The sequence below is a fragment of the Heterodontus francisci genome, unplaced genomic scaffold (assembly GCF_036365525.1).
Source record: "Heterodontus francisci isolate sHetFra1 unplaced genomic scaffold, sHetFra1.hap1 HAP1_SCAFFOLD_54, whole genome shotgun sequence".
In the NCBI taxonomy this organism is placed as follows: Eukaryota; Metazoa; Chordata; class Chondrichthyes; order Heterodontiformes; family Heterodontidae; genus Heterodontus; species Heterodontus francisci.
Window position 1 is genome coordinate 3,294,505 of NW_027140250.1, and position 16,238 is coordinate 3,310,742.

A 16,238-nucleotide genomic window follows, 5' to 3' on the forward strand; every position below is an offset into this window, starting at 1 on the left:
GTGTATGTCTGTGTAACTGGGTAACAGTGTATGTCTTTGTTACTTGGTGTAAGTGTGTGTCTGTGTTACTGGGTATCAGTGCATGTCTTTGTTACTTGGTGTAACTGTATGTCTTTGTTACTTGGTGTCAGTGTATGTCTTTGATACTTGGTGTCAGTGTTTGTCTTTGATACTTGGTGTCAGTGTATGTCTGTGTTACTTGGTGTAAGTGTATGTCTTTGTTACTTGGTGTCAGTGTATTTCTTTGTTACTTGGTGTAAGTGTGTGTCTTTGTGACTTGGTGTAAGTGTATGTCTTTGTCACTTGGTGTCAGTGTATGTCTGTGTTACTTGGTGTAAGTGTGTGTCTTCGTTACTTGGTGTCAGTGTGTGTCTTTGTTACTTGGTGTCAGTGTGTGTCTTTGTTACTTGGTGTCAGTGTATGTCTTTGTTACTTGGTGTAAGTGTGTGTCTGTGTTACTGGGTATCAGTGTATGTCTTTGTTACTTGGTGTCTGTGTGTGTCTTTGTTACTGGGTGTCAGTGCATGAATTTGTTACTGGGTTTCAGTGTATGTCTTTGTTACTGGGTGTAAGTGTATGTCTTTGTTACTTGGTGTAAGTGTATCTCTTTGTTCCTTGGTGTCAGTGTGTGTCTTTGTTACTGGGTGTCAGTGTCTGTCTTTGTTACTTGGTGTAAGTGTGTGTCTTTGTTACTGGGTATCAGTGACTGTCTTTGTCACTTGGTGTAAGAGAGTGTCTGTGTTGCTGGGTATCAGTGTATGTCTTTGTTACTTGGTGTAAGAGTAGGTCTGTGTTAATTGGTGTAAGTGTGTGTCTTTCTTTCTTGGTGTAAGTGCATGTCTTTGTTACTTGGTGTCAGTGTATGTCTGTGTATCCTGGTGTAAGTGTGTGTCATTGTTAGTTGGTGTAAGTGTTTGTATTTGTTACTTGGTGTCTGTGCATGTCTTTGTTACTTGCTGCAATTCTTTGTCTGTGTTACTGGGTATCAGTGTATGTCTTTGTTAGTTGGTGTCTGTGCATGTCTGCGATACTTGGTGTATGTGTTACCGGGTATCAGTGTATGTCTTTGTTTCTTGGTATCAGTGTTTGTCTTTGTTACTTGATGTAAGTGTATGTCTTTGTTACTTGGTATCTGTGTATGTCTTTGTGAATTTGTGTCAGTGGATGTCTTTGTTACTTGGTGTCAGTGTGTGTCTTTGTTACTGGGTGTCAGTGTATGTCTTTGTTACTGGGTGTCAAGGTATGTCTTTGTGACCTGGTGTAAGTGTGTGTCTCTGTTACTGGGTATCAGTGTCTGTCTTTGTTACTTGGTGTAAGTGTGTGTCTGTGTTACTGGGTATCAGTGCATGTCTTTGATACTTGGTGTCAGTGTTTGTCTTTGATACTTGGTGTCAGTGTATGTCTGTGTTACTTGGTGTAAGTGTATGTCTTTGTTACTTGGTGTCAGTGTATTTCTTTGTTACTTGGTGCAAGTGTGTGTCTTTGTGACTTGGTGTAAGTGTATGTCTTTGTCACTTGGTGTCAGTGTATGTCTGTGTTACTTGGTGTAAGTGTGTGTCTTCGTTACTTGGTGTCAGTGTGTGTCTTTGTTACTTGGTGTCAGTGTATGTCTTTGTTACTTGGTGTAAGTGTGTGTCTGTGTTACTGGGGATCAGTGAATGTCTTTGTTACTGCGTGTCTGTGTGTGTCTTTGTTACTGGGTGTCAGTGCATGTCTTTGTTACTGGGTGTCAGTGTATGTCTTTGTCACTGGGTGTATGTGTATGTCTTTGTTACTTGGTGTAAGTGTATATCTTTGTTACATGGTGTCAGTGTGTGTCTGTGTTGCTTGGTATCAGTGCATGTCTTTGTTACTTGGTGTAAGTTTGTGTCTTTGTTACTGGGTATCAGTGTCTGTCTTTGTTGCTTGGTGTAAGTGTGTGTCTGTGTTGCTGGGTATCAGTGTATGTCTTTGTTACTTGGTGTCAGTGTAGGTCTGTGTCACTTGGTGTAAGTGTGTGTCTTTCTTACTTGGTGTAAGTGCATGTCTTTGTTACTTGTTGTCAGTGTATGTCTGTGTAACGTGGTGTAAGTGTGTGTCTTTGTTAGTTGGTGCAAGTGTATATCTTTGTTACTAGGTGTCAGTGTATGTCTGTGTTATTTGGTGTAAGTGTATGTATTTGTTACTTGGTGTCGGTGTATGTCTTTGTTACTTGGTGCACTTCTTTGTCTGTGTTACTGGGTATCAGTGTATGTCTTTGTTAGTTGGTGTCTGTGTATGTCTGTGTTACTTGGTGTAAGTGTGTGTCTGTGTTACCGGGTATCAGTGTATGTCTTTGTTACTTGTTGTAAGTGTATGTCTTTGTTACTTGGTGTCAGTGTATGTATTTGTAACTTGGTGCAGGTGTGTGTCTTTGTTATTGGGTATCAGTGTATGTCTTTTTTAATTTGTGTCAGTGGATGTCTTTGTTACTTGGTGTCAGTGTGTGTCTTTGTTACTGTGTGTCAGTGTATGTCTTTGTTACTGGGTGTCAGTGTATGTCTTTGTGACTTGGTGTAAGCGTGTGTCTCTGTTACTGGGTATCGGTGTCTGTATTTGTTACTTGGTGTAATTGTGTGTCTGTGTTACTGGGTATCAGTGTATGTCTTTGTTAGTTGGTGTCAGTGCATGTCTTTGTTACTTGGTGTAAGTTTGTGTCTTTGTTACTTGGTGTCAGTGTATGTATTTGTTACTTGGTGTCAGTGTATGTCTGTGTTATTTGGTGTAATTGTGTGTCTGTGTTACTGGGTGTCAGTGTATGTCTTTGTTACTGGGTGTCAGTGTATGTCTTTGTGACTTGGTGTAAGCGTGTGTCTCTGTTACTGGGTATCGGTGTCTGTCTTTGTTACTTGGTGTAAGTGTGTGTCTTTGTTACTGGGTATCAGTGACTGTCTTTGTCACTTGTGTAAGAGAGTGTCTGTGTTGCTGGGTATCAGTGTATGTCTTTGTTACTTGGTGTAAGAGTAGGTCTGTGTTAATTGGTGTAAGTGTGTGTCTTTCTTACTTGGTGTAAGTGCATGTCTTTGTTACTTGGTGTCAGTGTATGTCTGTGTAACCTGGTGTAAGTGTGTGTCTTTGTTAGTTGGTGTAAGTGTATATCTTTGTTACTAGGTGTCAGTGTATGTCTGTGTTATTTGGTGTAAGTGTATGTATTTGTTACTTGGTGTCTGTGCATGTCTTTGTTACATGCTGCAATTCTTTGTCTGTGTTACTGGGTATCAGTGTATGTCTTTGTTAGTTGGTGTCTGTGTATGTCTGTGATACTTGGTGTCTGTGTTACCGGGTATCAGTGTATGTCTTTGTTACTTGGTGTCAGTGTTTGTCTTTGTTACTTGATGTAAGTGTATGTCTTTGTTACTTGGTATCTGTGTATGTCTTTGTGAATTTGTGTCAGTGGATGTCTTTGTTACTTGGTGTCAGCGTGTGTCTTTGTTACTGGGTGTCAGTGTATGTCTTTGTTACTGGGTGTCAAGGTATGTCTTTGTGACTTGGTGTAAGTGTGTGTCTCTGTTACTGGGTATCAGTGTCTGTCTTTGTTACTTGGTGTAAGTGTGTGTCTGTGTTACTAGGTATCAGTGCATGTCTTTGTTACTTGGTGTAACTGTATGTCTTTGATACTTGGTGTCAGTGTATGTCTGTGTTACTTGGTGTAAGTGTGTGTCTTTGTTAGTTGGTGCAAGTGTATATCTTTGTTACTAGGTGTCAGTGTATGTCTGTGTTATTTGGTGTAAGTGTATGTATTTGTTACTTGGTGTCGGTGTATGTCTTTGTTACTTGGTGCACTTCTTTGTCTGTGTTACTGGGTATCAGTGTATGTCTTTGTTAGTTGGTGTCTGTGTATGTCTGTGTTACTTGGTGTAAGTGTGTGTCTGTGTTACCGGGTATCAGTGTATGTCTTTGTTACTTGGTGTAAGTGTATGTCTTTGTTACTTGGTGTCAGTGTATGTATTTGTTACTTGGTGCAGGTGTGTGTCTTTGTTATTGGGTATCAGTGTATGTCTTTTTTAATTTGTGTCAGTGGATGTCTTTGTTACTTGGTGTCAGTGTGTGTCTTTGTTACTGGGTGTCAGTGTATGTCTTTGTTACTGGGTGTCAGTGTATGTCTTTGTGACTTGGTGTAAGCGTGTGTCTCTGTTACTGGGTATCAGTGTCTGTCTTTGTTACTTGGTGTAATTGTGTGTCTGTGTTACTGGGTATCAGTGTATGTCTTTGTTACTTGGTGTCAGTGCATGTCTTTGTTACTTGGTGTAAGTCTGTGTCTTTGTTACTTGGTGTCAGTGTATGTATTTGTTACTTGGTGTCAGTGTATGTCTGTGTTACTTGGTGTTAGTGTATGTCTGTGTTACTTGTTGTAAGTGTATGTCTTTCTAACTTGGTTTCAGTGTGTGTCTTTGTTACTTGGTGTAAGTGTGTGTCTTTGTGACTTGGTGTAAGTGTATGTCTTGTTACTTGGTGTCAGTGTATGTCTGTGTTATTTGGTGTAAGTGTATGTCTTTGTTACTTGATGTCAGTGTATGTCTTTGTTACTTGGTGTCAGTTTATGTATTTGTTACTTGGTGTCAGTGTGTGTCTTTGTTACTGGGTGTCAGTGTATGTCTTTGTTACTGGGTGTCAGTGTATGTCTTTGTGACTTGGTGTAAGCGTGTGTCTCTGTTACTGTGTATCAGTGGCTGTCTTTGTTACTTGGTGTAAGTGTATGTCTGTGCTACTGGGTATCAGTGTATGTCTTTGTTACTTGGTGTCAGTGCATGTCTTTGTTACTTGGTGTAAGTATGTGTCTTTGTTACTTGGTGTCAGTGTATGGATTTGTTACTTGGTGTCAGTGTTTGTCTGTGTTACTTGGTGTTAGTGTATGTCTGTGTTACTTGTTGTAAGTGTATGTCTTTCTAACTTGGTGTCAGTGTGTGTCTTTGTTACTTGGTGTAAGTGTGTGTCTTTGTGACTTGGTGTAAGTGTATGTCTTTGTTACTTGGTGTCAGTTTATGTCTGTGTTATTTGGTGCAAGTGTATGTCTTTGTTACTTGATGTCAGTGTATGTCTTTGTTACTTGGTGTAAGTGTGTGTCTGTGTCACTGGGTATCAGTGTATGACTTTGTTACTTGGTGTAAGTGTGTTTCTGTTTTACTGGGTATCAGTGTATGTCTTCGTTACTTGGTGTCTGTGTATGTCTTTGTTACTTGGTGTCAGTGTGTGTCTTTTTTACTTGGTGTCAGTGTATGTCTTTGTTACATGGTGTAAGTGTGTGTCTGTGTTACTGGGGATCAGTGAATGTCTTTGTTACTTGATGTCAGTGTATGTCTTTGTTACTGGGTGTCAGGGTTTGTTTTTGTTACTGGGTGTCAGTGTATGTCTTTGTTACTTGGTGTCCGTGTGTGTCTTTGTTACTGGGTGTCAGTGTATGTCTTTGTGACTTGGTGTAAGCGTGTGTCTCTGTTACTGGGTATCAGTGGCTGTCTTTGTTACTTGGTGTAAGTGTGTGTCTGTGTTACTGGGTATCAGTGTATGTCTTTGTTACTTGGTGTCAGTGCATGTCTTTGTTACTTGGTGTAAGTTTGTGTCTTTGTTACTTGGTGTCAGTGTATGTATTTGTTACTTGGTGTCAGTGTATGTCTGTGTTACTTGGTGTTAGTGTATGTCTGTGTTACTTGTTGTAAGTGTATTTCTTTCTAACTTGGTGTCAGTGTGTGTCTTTGTTACTTGGTGTAAGTGTGTGTCTTTGTGACTTGGTGTAAGTGTATGTCTTTGTTACTTGGTGTCAGTTTATGTCTGTGTTATTTGGTGTAAGTGTATGTCTTTGTTACTTGATGTCAGTGTATGTCTTTGTTACTTGGTGTAAGTGTGTGTCTGTGTCACTGGGTATCAGTGTATGACTTTGTTACTTGGTGTAAGTGTGTGTCTGTGTTACTGGGTATCAGTGTATGTCTTCGTTACTTGGTGTCTGTGTATGTCTTTCTTACTTGGTGTCAGTGTGTGTCTTTGTTACTTGGTGTCAGTGTATGTCTTTGTTACTTGGTGTAAGTGTGTGTCTGTGTTACTGGGGATCAGTAAATGTCTTTGTTACTTGATGTCAGTGCATGTCTTTGTTACTGGGTGTCAGTGTTTGTTTTTGTTACTGGGTGTCAGTGTATGTCTTTGATACTTGGTGTCAGTGTATGTCTGTGTTACTTGGTGTAAGTGTGTGTCTTTGTTAGTTGGTGCAAGTGTATATCTTTGTTACTAGGTGTCAGTGTATGTCTGTGTTATTTGGTGTAAGTGTATGTATTTGTTACTTGGTGTCGGTGTATGTCTTTGTTACTTGGTGCACTTCTTTGTCTGTGTTACTGGGTATCAGTGTATGTCTTTGTTAGTTGGTGTCTGTGTATGTCTGTGTTACTTGGTGTAAGTGTGTGTCTGTGTTACCGGGTATCAGTGTATGTCTTTGTTACTTGGTGTAAGTGTATGTCTTTGTTACTTGGTGTCAGTGTATGTATTTGTTACTTGGTGCAGGTGTGTGTCTTTGTTATTGGGTATCAGTGTATGTCTTTTTTAATTTGTGTCAGTGGATGTCTTTGTTACTTGGTGTCAGTGTGTGTCTTTGTTACTGGGTGTCAGTGTATGTCTTTGTTACTGGGTGTCAGTGTATGTCTTTGTGACTTGGTGTAAGCGTGTGTCTCTGTTACTGGGTATCAGTGTCTGTCTTTGTTACTTGGTGTAATTGTGTGTCTGTGTTACTGGGTATCAGTGTATGTCTTTGTTACTTGGTGTCAGTGCATGTCTTTGTTACTTGGTGTAAGTCTGTGTCTTTGTTACTTGGTGTCAGTGTATGTATTTGTTACTTGGTGTCAGTGTATGTCTGTGTTACTTGGTGTTAGTGTATGTCTGTGTTACTTGTTGTAAGTGTATGTCTTTCTAACTTGGTTTCAGTGTGTGTCTTTGTTACTTGGTGTAAGTGTGTGTCTTTGTGACTTGGTGTAAGTGTATGTCTTGTTACTTGGTGTCAGTGTATGTCTGTGTTATTTGGTGTAAGTGTATGTCTTTGTTACTTGATGTCAGTGTATGTCTTTGTTACTTGGTGTCAGTGTATGTATTTGTTACTTGGTGTCAGTGTGTGTCTTTGTTACTGGGTGTCAGTGTATGTCTTTGTTACTGGGTGTCAGTGTATGTCTTTGTGACTTGGTGTAAGCGTGTGTCTCTGTTACTGTGTATCAGTGGCTGTCTTTGTTACTTGGTGTAAGTGTATGTCTGTGCTACTGGGTATCAGTGTATGTCTTTGTTACTTGGTGTCAGTGCATGTCTTTGTTACTTGGTGTAAGTATGTGTCTTTGTTACTTGGTGTCAGTGTATGGATTTGTTACTTGGTGTCAGTGTTTGTCTGTGTTACTTGGTGTTAGTGTATGTCTGTGTTACTTGTTGTAAGTGTATGTCTTTCTAACTTGGTGTCAGTGTGTGTCTTTGTTACTTGGTGTAAGTGTGTGTCTTTGTGACTTGGTGTAAGTGTATGTCTTTGTTACTTGGTGTAAGTCTGTGTCTTTGTTACTTGGTGTCAGTGTATGTATTTGTTACTTGGTGTCAGTGTATGTCTGTGTTACTTGGTGTTAGTGTATGTCTGTGTTACTTGTTGTAAGTGTATGTCTTTCTAACTTGGTTTCAGTGTGTGTCTTTGTTACTTGGTGTAAGTGTGTGTCTTTGTGACTTGGTGTAAGTGTATGTCTTGTTACTTGGTGTCAGTGTATGTCTGTGTTATTTGGTGTAAGTGTATGTCTTTGTTACTTGATGTCAGTGTATGTCTTTGTTACTTGGTGTCAGTGTATGTATTTGTTACTTGGTGTCAGTGTGTGTCTTTGTTACTGGGTGTCAGTGTATGTCTTTGTTACTGGGTGTCAGTGTATGTCTTTGTGACTTGGTGTAAGCGTGTGTCTCTGTTACTGTGTATCAGTGGCTGTCTTTGTTACTTGGTGTAAGTGTATGTCTGTGCTACTGGGTATCAGTGTATGTCTTTGTTACTTGGTGTCAGTGCATGTCTTTGTTACTTGGTGTAAGTATGTGTCTTTGTTACTTGGTGTCAGTGTATGGATTTGTTACTTGGTGTCAGTGTTTGTCTGTGTTACTTGGTGTTAGTGTATGTCTGTGTTACTTGTTGTAAGTGTATGTCTTTCTAACTTGGTGTCAGTGTGTGTCTTTGTTACTTGGTGTAAGTGTGTGTCTTTGTGACTTGGTGTAAGTGTATGTCTTTGTTACTTGGTGTCAGTTTATGTCTGTGTTATTTGGTGCAAGTGTATGTCTTTGTTACTTGATGTCAGTGTATGTCTTTGTTACTTGGTGTAAGTGTGTGTCTGTGTCACTGGGTATCAGTGTATGACTTTGTTACTTGGTGTAAGTGTGTTTCTGTTTTACTGGGTATCAGTGTATGTCTTCGTTACTTGGTGTCTGTGTATGTCTTTGTTACTTGGTGTCAGTGTGTGTCTTTTTTACTTGGTGTCAGTGTATGTCTTTGTTACATGGTGTAAGTGTGTGTCTGTGTTACTGGGGATCAGTGAATGTCTTTGTTACTTGATGTCAGTGTATGTCTTTGTTACTGGGTGTCAGGGTTTGTTTTTGTTACTGGGTGTCAGTGTATGTCTTTGTTACTTGGTGTCCGTGTGTGTCTTTGTTACTGGGTGTCAGTGTATGTCTTTGTGACTTGGTGTAAGCGTGTGTCTCTGTTACTGGGTATCAGTGGCTGTCTTTGTTACTTGGTGTAAGTGTGTGTCTGTGTTACTGGGTATCAGTGTATGTCTTTGTTACTTGGTGTCAGTGCATGTCTTTGTTACTTGGTGTAAGTTTGTGTCTTTGTTACTTGGTGTCAGTGTATGTATTTGTTACTTGGTGTCAGTGTATGTCTGTGTTACTTGGTGTTAGTGTATGTCTGTGTTACTTGTTGTAAGTGTTTGTCTTTCTAACTTGGTGTCAGTGTGTGTCTTTGTTACTTGGTGTAAGTGTGTGTCTTTGTGACTTGGTGTAAGTGTATGTCTTTGTTACTTGGTGTCAGTTTATGTCTGTGTTATTTGGTGTAAGTGTATGTCTTTGTTACTTGATGTCAGTGTATGTCTTTGTTACTTGGTGTAAGTGTGTGTCTGTGTCACTGGGTATCAGTGTATGACTTTGTTACTTGGTGTAAGTGTGTGTCTGTGTTACTGGGTATCAGTGTATGTCTTCGTTACTTGGTGTCTGTGTATGTCTTTCTTACTTGGTGTCAGTGTGTGTCTTTGTTACTTGGTGTCAGTGTATGTCTTTGTTACTTGGTGTAAGTGTGTGTCTGTGTTACTGGGGATCAGTAAATGTCTTTGTTACTTGATGTCAGTGCATGTCTTTGTTACTGGGTGTCAGTGTTTGTTTTTGTTACTGGGTGTCAGTGTATGTCTTTGTTACTTGGTGTCCGTGTGTGTCTTTGTTACTGGGTGTCAGTGTATGCCTTTGTTACTTGTTGTCAGTGTATGTCTTTGTTACTTGGTGTCAGTGTATGTCTTTGTTACTTGGTGTAAGTGTGTGTCTGTGTTACTGGGTATCAGTGTATGTCATTGTTACTTGGTGTCAGTGTGGTCCTTTGTTCCTTGGTGTCATTGTTTGTCTTTGCTACTGGGTGTCAGTGTATGTCCTTGTTACTGGGTGTCAGTATATGTCTTTGTGACTTGGTGTAAGTGTGTGTCTGTGTTACTGGGTATCAGTGTCTGTCATTGTTACTTGGGGTAAGTGTGTGTCTGTCTTACTGGTTATCAGTGTATGTCTTTGTTACTTGGTGTCAGTGTATGTTTGTGTTACTTGGTGTAAGTGTGTGTCTTTGTTACTTGGTGTCAGTGTATGTCTGTTTTACTTGGTGTAAGTGCATGTCTTTGTTACTTGGTGTCAGTGTATGTCTTTGTTACACGGTGTAAGTGTGTTTATGTGTTACTGGTTATCAGTGTATGTCTTTGTTCCTTGGTGTCTGTGTATGTCTGTGATACTTGTTGTAAGTGTGTATCTGTGTGGCTGGGAATCTGTGTATGTCTTTGTTACTTGGTGTACGTGTGTGTCTGCGTTACTGGGTATCAGTGTATGTCTTTGTTACTTGGAGTCTGTTTGTCTTTGTATATTTGATGTAAGTGTGTGTCTTTGTTACTTGGTGTCAGTGTGTTTCTTTGTTACAGGGTGTCAGTGTGTTTCTTTGTTACTGGGTGTCAGTGTATGTCTGTGTTACTTGGTGTAAGTGTATGTCTTTGTTACTTGGTGTCAGTGCATGTCTTTGTTACTTGGTGTAAATGCATGCCTTTGCTACTTGGTGTAAGTGTATGCCTTTGTTACTTGGTGTCAGTGTATGTCTCTGTTACTTGGTGTAAGTGTATGTCTTCGTTACTTGGTGTCAGTGTATGTCGTTGTTACATGGTGTAAGTGTGTTTCTATGTTACTGCGTATCAGTGTATGTCTTTGTTACTTGGTGTCTGTGTATGTCTTTGATACTTGTTGTCAGTGTATGTCTTTGTTGCTTGGTGTCTGTGTATGTCTTTGTTACTTGGTGTCAGTGTGTGTCTTTGTTACTTGGTGTCAGTGTATGTCTTTGTTACTTGGTGTAAGTATGTGTCTGTTTTACTGGGGATCAGTGAATATCTTTGTTACTGCGTGTCTGTGTGTGTCTTTGTTACTGGGTGTCAGTGCATGTCTTTGTTACTGGGTGTCAGTGTATGTCTTTGTCACTGGGTGTATGTGTATGTCTTTGTTACTTGGTGTAAGTGTATATCTTTGTTACATGGTGTCAGTGTGTGCCTGTGTTGCTTGGTATCAGTGTATGTCTTTGTTACTTGGTGTAAGTTTGTGTCTTTGTTACTGGGTATCAGTGTCTGTCTTTGTTGCTTGGTATAAGTGTGTGTCTGTGTTGCTGGGTATCAGTGTATGTATTTGTTACTTGGTGTCAGTGTAGGTCTGTGTTACTTGGTGTAAGTGTGTGTCTTTCTTACTTGGTGTAAGTGCATGTCTTTGTTACTTGGTGTCAGTGTATGTCTGTGTAACTTGGTGTAAGTGTGTGTCTTTGTTAGTTGGTGCAAGTGCATATCTTTGTTACTAGGTGTCAGTGTATGTCTGTGTTATTTGGTGTAAGTGTATGTATTTGTTACTTGGTGTCGGTGTATGTCTTTGTTACTTGGTGCACTTCTTTGTCTCTGTTACTGGGTATCAGTGTATGTCTTTGTTAGTTGGTGTCTCTGTATGTCTGTGATACTTGGGGTAAGTTTGTGTCTGTGTTACCGGGTATCAGTGTATGTCTTTGTTACTTGGTGTAAGTGTATGTCTTTGTTACTTGGTGTCAGTGTATGTATTTGTTACTTGGTGTAAGTGTGTGTCTTTGTTATTGGGTATCAGTGTATGTCTTTGTTAATTTGTGTCAGTGGATGTCTTTGTTACTTGGTGTCAGTGTGTGTCTTTGTTACTGGGTGTCAGTGTATGTCTTTGTTACTGGGTGTCAGTGTATGTCTTTGTGACTTGGTGTAAGCGTGTGCCTCTGTTACTGGGTATCAGTGTCTGTCTTTGTTACTTGGTGTAAGTGTGTGTCTGTGTTACTGGGTATCAGTGTATGTCTTTGTTACTTGGTGTAAGTTTGTGTCTTTGTTACTTGGTGTCAGTGTATGTTTTTGTTACTTGGTGTCAGTGTTTGTCTGTGTTACTTGGTGTTAGTGTATGTCTGTGTTACTTGTTGTAAGTGTATGTCTTTCTAACTTGGTGTCAGTGTGTTTCTTTGTTACTTGGTGTAAGTGTGTGTCTTTGTGACTTGGTGTAAGTGTATGTCTTTTTTACTTGATGTCAGTGTATGTCATTGTTACTTGGTGTAAGTTTGTGTCTGTGTCACTGGGTATCAGTGTTTGTTTTTGTTACTGGGTGTCAGTGTATGTCTTTGTTACTTGGTGTCCGTGTGTGTCTTTGTTACTGGGTGTCAGTGTATGCCTTTGTTACCTGTTGTCAGTGGATGTCTTTGTTACTTGGTGTCAGTGTATGTCTTTGGTACTTGGTGTAAGTGTATGTCTTTGTTACTTGGTGTAAGTGTGTGTCTGTGTTACTGGGTATCAGTGTATGTCATTGTTACTTGGTGTCAGTGTGGGCCTTTGTTACTTGGTGTCATTGTTTGTCTTTGCTACTGGGTGTCAGTGTATGTCCTTGTTACTGGGTGTCAGTGTATGTCTTTGTGACTTGGTGTAAGTGTGTATCTGTGTTACTGGGTATCAGTGTCTGTCATTGTTACTTGGGGTAAGTGTGTGTCTGTCTTTCTGGTTATCAGTGTATGTCTTTGTTACTTGGTGTCAGTGTATGTCTGTGTTACTTGGTGTAAGTGTGTGTCTTTGTTACTTGGTGTCAGTGTATGTCTCTGTTACTAGGTGTAAGTGTATGTCTTTGTTACTTGGTGTCAGTGTATGTCTTTGTTACACGGTGTAAGTGTGTTTCTGTGTTACTGGGTATCAGTGTATGTCTTTGTTCCTTGGTGTCTGTGTATGTCTGTGATACTTGTTGTAAGTGTGTATCTGTCTGGCTGGGTATCAGTGTATGTCTTTGTTACTTGGAGTCTGTTTGTCTTTGTATATTTGATGTAAGTGTGTGTCTTTGTTACTTGGTGTCAGTGTGTTTCTTTGGTACAGGGTGTCAGTGTGTTTCTTTGTTACTGGGTGTCAGTGTATGTCTGTGTTACTTGGTGTAAGTGTATGTCTTTGTTACTTGGTGTCAGTGCATGTCTTTGTTACTTGGTGTAAATGCATGCCTTTGTTACTTGGTGTAAGTGTATGCCTTTGTTACTTGGTGTCAGTGTATGTCTCTGTTACTTGGTGTAAGTGTATGTCTTCGTTACTTGGTGTCAGTGTATGTCTTTGTTACATGGTGTAAGTGTGTTTCTATGTTACTGGGTATCAGTGTATGTCTTTGTTGCTTGGTGTCAGTGTATGTCTTTGTTACTTGGTGTAAGAGTGTGTCTGTGTTACTGGGTATCAGTGTATGTCTTTGTTACTTGGTATCAGTGTATGTCTTTTTTACTTGGTGTATGTGTATGTCTTTGTTAATTGGTGTAAGTGCATGTCTTTGTTACTTGGTGTCAGTGTATGTCTTTGTTACTTGGTGTAATTGTGTGTCTGTGTTACTGGGTATCAGTGTATGTCTTTGTTAATTGGTGTCAGTGTATGTCTTTGTTACTTGGTGTAAGTGTCTGTCTGTGTTACTGGGTATCAGTGTATGTCTTTGTTACTTGGTGTCTGTGTGTGTCTTTGTTACTGGGTGTCAGTGTATGTCGTTGTTACTTGGTGTCAGTGTATGTCTGTATTACTTGGTGTAAGTGTATGTCTTTGTTAAATGGTGCAAGTGTGTGTCTGTGTTACTTGGTGTAAGTGTCTGTCTGTGTTACTGGGTATCAGTGTATGTCTTTGTTACTTGGTGTCTGTGTGTGTCTTTGTGACTTGGTGTCAGTGTATGTCTCTGTTTCTTGGTGTAAGTGTGTGTCTGTGTTACTGGGTATCAGTGTATGTCTTTGTTACTTGGTGTCTGTGTATGTCAAAATACTTGCTGTAAGTGTATGTCTTTGTTACTTGGTGTAATTGTCTGTCTTTGTTACTTGGTGGAAGTGTATGTCTTTGTTAATTGGTGTCAGTGTATGTCTTTGTTACTTGGTGTCAGTGTATGTCTGTGTTACTTGGTGTCAGTGTGTGTCTTTTTTACTTGGTGTAAGTGTATGTCTTTGTTACTTGGTGTAAGTGTGTGTCTGTGTTACTTGGTGTAAGTGTGTGTCTGTGTTCCTGGGTATCATTGTATGTCTGTGTTACTGTGTATCAGTGTATGTCTTTGTTACTTGGTGTAAGTGTGTGTCTTTGTTATTTGGTGTCCGTGTGTGTCTGTGATACTGGGTGTCAGTGTATGTATTTGTTACTGGGTGTCAGTGTATGTCTTTGTTACTTGGTGTAAGTGCGTGTCTGTGTTACAGGGTATCAGTGTCTGTCTTTGTTACTGGGTGTCAGTGTGTTTCTGTGTTACTGGGTATCAGTGTATGTCTTTGTGACTTGGTATCAGTGTTTGTCATTGTTACTGGGTGTCACTGTGTGTCTGTGTTCCTGGGTATCAGTGTATGTCTTTGTGACTTGGTGTCAGTGTATGTCTTTGTGACTTGGTGTCAGTGTATGTCTGTGTTACTTGGTGTAAGTGTGTGTCTGTGTTACTGGGTATCAGTGTATGTCTTTGTGACTTGGTGTCAGTGTCTGTCTTTGTTACTTGGTGTCAGTGTATGTCTGTGTTACTTGGTGTAAGTGTGTGTCTGTGTTACTGGGTATCAGTGTATGTCTTTGTGACTTGGTGTCAGTGTATGTCTTTGTTACTGGGTGTCAGTGTATGTCTTTGTGACTTGGTGTCAGTGTATGTCTTTGTTACTTGGTGTAAGTGTGTGTCTGTGTTACTGGGTATCAGTGTATGTCTTTGTTACTTGGTGTCAGTGTATGTCAAAATACTTGGTCTAAGTGTATGTCTTTGTTACTTGGTGTAAGTGTGTGTCTTTGTTACTTGGTGTAAGTGTATGCCTTTGTTCCTTGCTGTCAGTGCATGTCTTTGTTACTTGGTGTCAATGTGTGTCTGTGTTACTGGGTATCAGTGTATGTCTTTGTGACTTGGTATCAGTGTATGTCTTTGTTACTGGGTGTCAGTGTGTGTCTGTGTTACTGGGTATCAGTGTATGTCTTTGTGACTTGGTAGCAGTGTATGTCTTTGTTACTGGGTGTCAGTATGTTTCTGTGTTACTGGATATCAGTGTATGTCTCTGTGACTTGGTATCAGTGTTTGTCATTGTTACTGTGTGTCAGTGTGTGTCTGTGTTCCTGGGTATCAGTGTATGTCTTTGTGACTTGGTGTCAGTGTATGTCTTTGTTACTGGGTGTCAGTGTGTGTCTTTGTGACTTGGTGTCAGTTCATGTCTTTGTTACTTGATGTAAGTGTGTGTCTGTGATACTGGGTATCAGAGTATGTCTTTGTTACTTGGTGTCAGTGTATGTCTGTGTTACTTGGTGTAAGTGTGTGTCTGTGTATCAGTGTATGTCTTTGTGACTTGGTGTCAGTGTATGTCTTTGTGACTTGGTGTCAGTGTATGTCTTTGTTACTGGGTGTCAGTGTATGTCTTTGTGACTTGGTGTCAGTGTATGTCTGTGTTACTGGGGGTCAGTGTGTGTCTGTGTTACTGGGTATCAGTGTATGTCTTTGTTACTTGGTGTCAGTGTATGTCTGTGTTACTTGGTGTAAGTGTATGTCTTTGTTACTTGGTGTAAGTGTGTGTCTGTGTTACCTGGTGTAAGTGTGTGTCTGTGTTCCTGGGTATCATTGTATGTCTTTGTTATTTGGTGTCAGTGTATGTCTGTGTTACTTGGTGTAATTGTGTGTCTTTGTTACTTGATGTCCGTGTGTGTCTGTGTTACTGGGTGTCAGTGTATGTCTTTGTTACTGGGTGTCAGTGGATTCCTTTGTTACTTGGTGTAAGTGTGTGTCTGTGTTACTGGGTGTCAGTGTGTGTCTTTGTGACTTGGTGTCAGTGTATGTCTCTGTTTCTTGGTGCAAGTGTGAGTCTGTGTTACTGGGTATCAGTGTATGTCTTTGTTACTTGGTGTCAGTGTATGTCTGTGTTACTTGGTGTAAGTGTATGTCTTTGTTACTTGGTGTAATTGTCTGTCTTTGTTACTTGGAGTAAGTGTATGTCTTTGTTACTTGGTGTCAGTGTATGTCTGTGTTACTTGGTGTAAGTGTGTGTCTTTTTTACTTGGTGTAATTGTATGTCTTTGTTACTTGGTGTCAGTGTATGTCTGTGTTACTTGGTGTAAGTGTATGTCTTTGTTACTTGGTGTAAGTGTGTGTCTGTGTTACTTGGTGTAAGTGTGTGTCTGTGTTCCTGGGTATCATTGTATGTCTTTGTTTCTTGGTGTCAGTGTATGTCTGTGTTACTTGGTGTAAGTGTGTGTCTGTGTTACTGGGTGTCAGTGTCTGTCTGTGTTACTTGGTGTAAGTGTGTGTCTTTGTTACTTGGTGTCCGTGTGTGTCTGTGTTACTGGGTGTCAGTGGATGTCTTTGTTACTTGGTGCCAGTGTATATCTGTGTTATTTGGTGTAAGTGTGTGTCTTTGTTACTTGGTGTAATTGTATGTCTTAGTTACTTGGTGTCAGTGTATGTCTGTGTTACTTGGTGTAAGCGTGTGTCTGTTTTACTTGGTGTAATTGTGAGTATGTGTTCCTGGGTAT